Raw genomic sequence first — 6,757 nt, 5'->3', positions numbered from 1 at the left:
GGTGAAATGAAGTATAGGCTTGGTGTGAACCAAAAAATAGTGGTGGAACGTGCTTAGTTCCTCCACTATTGGGTCTTTTACCCTATGGCTAGGCGAACCTGTCTGATCTCGCTCGGGTTTTATTTTTACTGTCAATCATTTAGTTGGTTGCAGCGTCGCACTCTAGATCGATTTCAGTTCGAGCTTGATGGCTTCAGAACTCATGAAACCTATACTGCCGCTAACCGCAAATCGAGCACATCTGTATAAGATATAGAATAGATAGGTAGTAGAATCTATAGATGAGCAAGAAGATTATCACGTCGAGTTCGGATAACTTTACACGCTTTTTTTTCTCTCACTAAATTGAAAAAACCGTTTTTTTTTGTGGAAAAATGAAGAAAATATAGTAGTTGGCAATTGCTACTCGAGCGTGACAGACGTTTTTCCGCACAGTCGTTCAGTAAACACAGTCCCTTGGTTATTGTGATGTATCCACTCGGCGAAAATGTCGCATAGAAAGAACACGCTGGTTGTAGACGTTAGTGTTCTCCCAAAACGACCCCCTTTAGAGCAGGTAAATAAGTTTCTGGAGGAGTCCATCAAACGTGACATGGCTGATGTTAAGAGTATTTAGCTACACAATCTCGAAAACTGCGGGTTTATCGAAATGAACGATGCAGGTGTTGCTTTACGACTACAAAAGCAAAACCACCTTAAACACTCTTTCCATCACCTGGGAGTAGTCTATCACGTACCAGTGTACGTCGATGTTCCAACTACGACAATAAAACTACATGACCTTTCGCCACGCATGCCGAACACCACCACCTCCAACCATCTGAAGCAATACGGTAAAATAATCTTCATACAAAATGAGACTTGGAAAAACTTCCTCCCGGGAGTGCTGAACGGTGTGAGAGTAGTGCGGATGATGGTAGAAAAACCAATACCTTCGCGCTTCTTTATCGAGAACGAACCGACGCTAGTTACTGGTCAAAAACAAAAAAATTACCGCAAACAAAGTGCTCAGTGGCGGCCACAGAACGCACAACATCAGCAATGACATCAAACTCATTCAAACAAACCACTACCGGCCCTCCGCCAGTGAAAACGGAAACAATAGAAAGCGAAAACGACGATGATGATTCTGGTGTAGCTCGGAGGCGAGCCAGCCTAGGGCTGAAAGTCTCCTTAACCTTCCTAATGCATTAGAAAAAAGTTACACATTGTGCATTGGGCTCCATTTGGGCCCAAGATTTCATCTCGATCACAAAAACTCAAATTTCAACCGATTTTCAGTTCAATCAAAGATAATTGCCTATTTCCGGGGATTAAACCACCCGACTTGGACGTTAATTTACAATGTTATGAAAACTCATATGTGAATATGTACGTTATGTGGAAGATATTGATTTGGAAAATGTATTGGAGGTAGCCACTTTCCCTTCGATGGGACTCGAACCCATAACCCTGTAGTACGCTAGACTGGTGTTTTAACCAACTAAGCTACGAAGGACCTCCGTCGGCCTTCGCAACCTAGAGGCTACTGAACGAGCTCGAGATTCCCAAATTGGATGCATAGTCAAATCACTCGCAATCCATTTCTCAAGCCAATACTTCCACATGTGTATAGTGCACGTCCACATTAGAGGAGCGTGAGTATTTAGAATGTCTGGCGGCTATACACATACTTCATTAGTAACTGTACTTATCAAGTGAGGTTGTGTAAGCTATTTGCCAGTCGGTCATCAAGCTCAGACCCGACCGCATTGCGTAGGCAAGAGCACGCATCTCAGGTTCAGTTCAATCAAAGATAATTGCCTATTTTCGATCTTTAGGCACCAAAAGAAAGCTGTAAGTACCAATAACAAGCCCACGGGGTGATTCATCCAAATTGACCACTCTAGTCCCCGGGAATCTGTGCTAAAAGGGTACTGTTTGAGCTTCTCAATTTGGCACCAAATTTTCGAGTTTCGTGTTATGAAACATAAAATTGCTTGCAAATATGTGCTCTGATGATCCCAACTGTATTTGCTATATTGTATATGCCATTTCTGGGCAAATTTATCCCTCGAGCGGTCATCGGTAAGCCCTCTGGAAGATCCGGAACTTCCGTAAAAGTGGCCAATCCTAAAAGTTAATCCCAGAGCTCCGCGATTTTTTCGTAACCATTCATTCTGGCAAATTGTGGGGGCAATCAATATCAAAAGCCTTCTGTGAACTACAGATGTCCCAGAAACGGTCCTCCGGAAGATCCGGAACATCCGTAAAACGGCCAATTCCAAAAGTTTATAAAAGAGCTTCGCGATTTTTTGATAACCATTCATTCTGGAAAATTGTGGGTGCAATCAATATAGTTCTGTGACCACCAGTCTTCTGTGACCCCCAAATGTCCCAGACATGGTCTCTGGAAGATCCGGAACACCCGTAAAAGTGGCCAATTCCAAAAGTTCATCCCAGAACTTCGCGATTTATTTTTTGATAACCATTCTTTCCAGCAAAATGTGGGCGCAATCAATAGTCAAAGCCTTCTGTGACCTACAAATGTCTCAGAAACGGTCCTCCGGATGATCTGGAACATCCGTAAAAGTGGCCAATTCTAAAAGTTAATACCAGAGCTTTGAGTTTTTTTCGGAACATCCGTGAAGGTGGTCAATTCCAAAAGGTAATCCCAGAGATTCATATTATTTCGTAATCATCCACCCTGACGAATAATTGATGCAATCAGTAGTAAAGGTCTTCAGTCTCCAAAGGTCTCCCGAATCGGTCGAAGGTCTCCAAAAAGCTCCCGAATCGGTCATCCGACAGATCCGGACCATACGTAAAAGTGGCCAATTTCAAAACTACATCTCAGAGCTTAGCAATTCATTCATAACCGAATTGCCTGTGCAATCAATTGTGCAAGTCTTCTGTGACCCGCAAATGCTTCCGAAAGGGGCCGATACCACAAAATCATTCCAGAGCATTGCGATTTTATTCGTAACCATCCATACGGGCAAATTGTGTATGCAATAAATTGTTTAAGTCTTCTGAGATGACCACAAACGGCCCTCCGGGAAATCCGAAACATTCGTAGTTCATCTCAAGGCAAATTTTCGAAACTGTTTATACCATCGAATGGATTGTGCAATCAATAGTGAAAGTCTATTGGGTCCCGAAATTACCACAATACGGTCTTCAAGAAACCCGAAACATTCGTAAAATAGGTTAATCCTAAAATTTGATCCCAGACCTGAGCATTTTTGTTAGCATTCACGTAGTAACGGTGAATTATATTTGGAGTAAATAGATAAAAGTCCTCTGTGACCTACCAAAAGTTAATCACATACGATTTTTTAGACATTAACATTGTTAACGGCTCCGGTTCTCCGGGAAATTTGGAACATCCGCTAAAATTATGAATTCCAGAAGTTTATCCCACAGCTCCACATTTTATTTCGAAAACTTCCATAGCGGAGAAGTGATTGTACAATCAATATGGGAAGGTGGGGAGACTTGATCCCCGGGGAGACTTGATTACCCCCTGTTTTATCGAGAGCTAAAGTAGTTTTGTTCTAGCGTATTTTTAAGTATATATCCTCTAGACAAATGACCTTTATGTGGTGAGTTGTTTTCTGGATTGACAAATCTTATTCATTCTGCAGGCCGGTTATGCCAAGACATTGTTAAGTCAATAGTTTCGCAGTGTTGATTGTAAACAGCCATCATTCGGTTGAGGGGCCCAAATCTGGCGTAATTTGTTCGGCAGTGGTTGGTTAAAAATAATGTTCTATGTCGAAGTAGCCGAGAAAACATGTAAAAATTAAATTTCGATAATTCTTAGAGAGTCTGTGTGGAAATAGCGTATGTTTATTTATTTTTGGTTGCGATACATCGGAAATCATAAAACGGGATCAAGTTAACCCAGTCTCCCCTAGTTGGAACTTTCTAGGACGCCTCAATGTGCACAAAACCGTCCTCCAGGAGATCAGGAATATCAGTGAAAATAGTCAATTTCAAAAGTTCATCCCACAGCTTTGCTAATTTTCGCTTTCAATCATATGGGTGAATTATGTGCGCAATCAATAGCGAAAATCCTCCATGATATGCAATGACAATAATAAAATACGAGTCAAGTACGAGACACTGAAGACGGCCTTACTGTTAAGGTCGAAATACGTATCTGTCAAATCACATAGTGGAATCAAATCAATTGTTGGAATTAAATTGAATTGCACAAACTCGTATGATGACAAGTAATGACATTCTACTGATAGCTCAAAATAGTTTTTTTTATCAGTAATAAAAATTCCTTCGTAAAATCCGGAACATCCGTAAAAGAGGCCAAATCCAACAGTTAGCGTAACAGATCATCATTAGCCAGCGACGGCGGCGTGGCGGCGTTCCTCCTTGAATCCCTCCGAAGCTTTTCCAGAAGCTCCTCTGGAAGTTATTCAAGAACTTCCTCCGGAAGTTCGTTCAGAAGTTCCTCCGGTAATCTCTTCGGAAGTTCATCAAGTAATACCTTGGAAAGTTCCTAAAGACATTCCTCTAGAAATCCTTCTTAGAATTCTGAGAGTTCTTCCGCAAATCTTTTCAGAAGTTTAACAAGTAATTCCTCGGGGAGCTGCTCCGGGAGCTCCACCGAACTTCTTCCGGAAGTTCCTCTAGAAATTCTCAACGAAGTATGAATCCGGAAGTTCCTCCGTGAATTTTACGGATGTTTCAGATCTTCCGAAGGATTGTTTCTGCGACATTTGTAGACCACAGAAGACTTCCACTTTTGATTGCACCCACAATTCACCAGAATGGATTGCTATGCTCTGGGGTGAAGTTTTGGAATGGCCACTTTCACGGATGATCCATATCTTCTGGAGGACCGTTTTTGTGGCATTTTGGAGGTCACAGAAGATTTTCATTATTGATTGCATCCATAATTCGCCAGAATATATTATTATGAAAAAATACAAAGCTCTGGGACGAACCTTTGGATTTGGCCATTTTTACGGATGTCCCACAGCCGAAGGACCGTTTCTGGGACATTTAGGGATCACTGGAAATTTTTACTATTTATTGCACGTACAATTTGTCAGAATGGATGCTTACGAAAAAATCACGAAGCTCTGTGATGAATTTTTGGAATTGGCCATTTAACGGATGTTCCGAATCTTTCGGAGAACCATTTCTGGGACATTTGTAGGTCACAGAAGGCTTTAACAATTAATTGCACCCACAATTTGCCAGAATGAATGGTTACGAAAAAATCGCGGAGCTCTGCACAGAAAAAAAATAATGAAAACTAATCAGCGCGTAAAAAATACAGACCCGGAAAATTACACTATTCTGAGCATACATGATTTTTTTCCATAAATTTCACACTTAATGTATGCAATTTGTATAGCATTATACCACTTAATCGAATAAATAGTGGCATAATGTAATACAAATTGCATATATCGAAGCGAAAACATCGTTCAAATTTACGCTCGTTTTGGCATTCTCTTTATGTGCATTACTTTCATGTAAATTTCAACAACTTTTTCTATCTGTGTGGGATTAACATTTAGAATAGGTCACTTTTACGGAAGTTCCGGATCTTCCGGAGGACCTTTTCTAGGATATTTGATGGTGACAGAAGACATTTACTATTGATTGCACCCTCAATTTGCCAGAATGAATGGTTACGAAAAATCACGGAGCTCTGGGATTAACATTTAGAATAGGTCACTTTTACGGAATTCCGGATCTTCCGGATGACCATTTCTGGGACATTTGTAGGTCACAGAAGGCTTTACCTATTGATTGCACCCACAATTTGCTAGACTAAATGGTTATCAAAATATCGAGAAGCTCTAGGATAAACTTTTGGAATTGACCGTTTTACGGATGTTCCGGATCTTCCGGAGGACCGTTTATGGGACATTTGGGGGTTAAGAAGACTTTAACTATTGATTGCACCCACAATTTTCCAGAATGAATGGTTTTAAAAATATCGTTTGCTTGTTTTTGGAACCTACAGCTTTCGTTTGGTGCCTAAAGATCGAAAATCGGTTGGAATTTGAGTTTTTGTGATCGTGATGAAATCTTGGGTCCAAATGGACCCCAATGCACAATGTGCCACTTTTTGTGTGGCGCCTCTCCTGGATGTCGCTGGAAGCTGATTTTCTCAGGGAATCTTAGTTTCCAAAAGTTAGGAAAAGTCAGAATTTTTCAGATTTTTATCTCGTTGAATTACAAAGTTACAGCGGTGTTTTGGGTGTGCTTGGGTCGAAATGGACCCCAATGCACTAGGAAGGTTAAAAAGCGAAAAACGTCATAAATTATTGTTTTGACTTAATTAAAACTTATTGAAAAAAAAAAACGTAAAAAGTTACAAAACGAGATCACACAAACTTCAGCAGCTGTTAATTTAAACAAAAATACGAGAAAGGCAAAACCCAGAATAATCCACCTAGCGGTGATGGTGCCTTTCTCGTTTCTTTCGAGTGAGTAATTTCTACGCACTTTTGGTGAAAAAAAGTATTTTGACCATAACTTCTGAGCCTATAGTCCGATCCGGCCAATTTTCAACAGGAAACAATGGGACCGGATTCTGCATCGAATGCAACTTCTGGCGAGCAAACCGGCTGAGGGTACATATGTGACTAAAATGAGTGAGATTTTGAAAAATGTATTTTGGCCATAACTCCATAGTCCGATTCCGCCAATTTTCAATATGAAACAATGGGTCAAGATTCCGCGTCGAATGCAACTTGTTGCGAGACAATCCGTTAAAGATAAGTGCCTGATAAATGAG

This window comes from Armigeres subalbatus, chromosome 3 (genome assembly GCF_024139115.2).
Source record: "Armigeres subalbatus isolate Guangzhou_Male chromosome 3, GZ_Asu_2, whole genome shotgun sequence".
Classification (NCBI taxonomy): Eukaryota; Metazoa; Arthropoda; class Insecta; order Diptera; family Culicidae; genus Armigeres; species Armigeres subalbatus.
The sequence above is the reverse complement of the archived record's forward strand: the minus strand, read 5'-3'. Positions refer to the sequence as shown.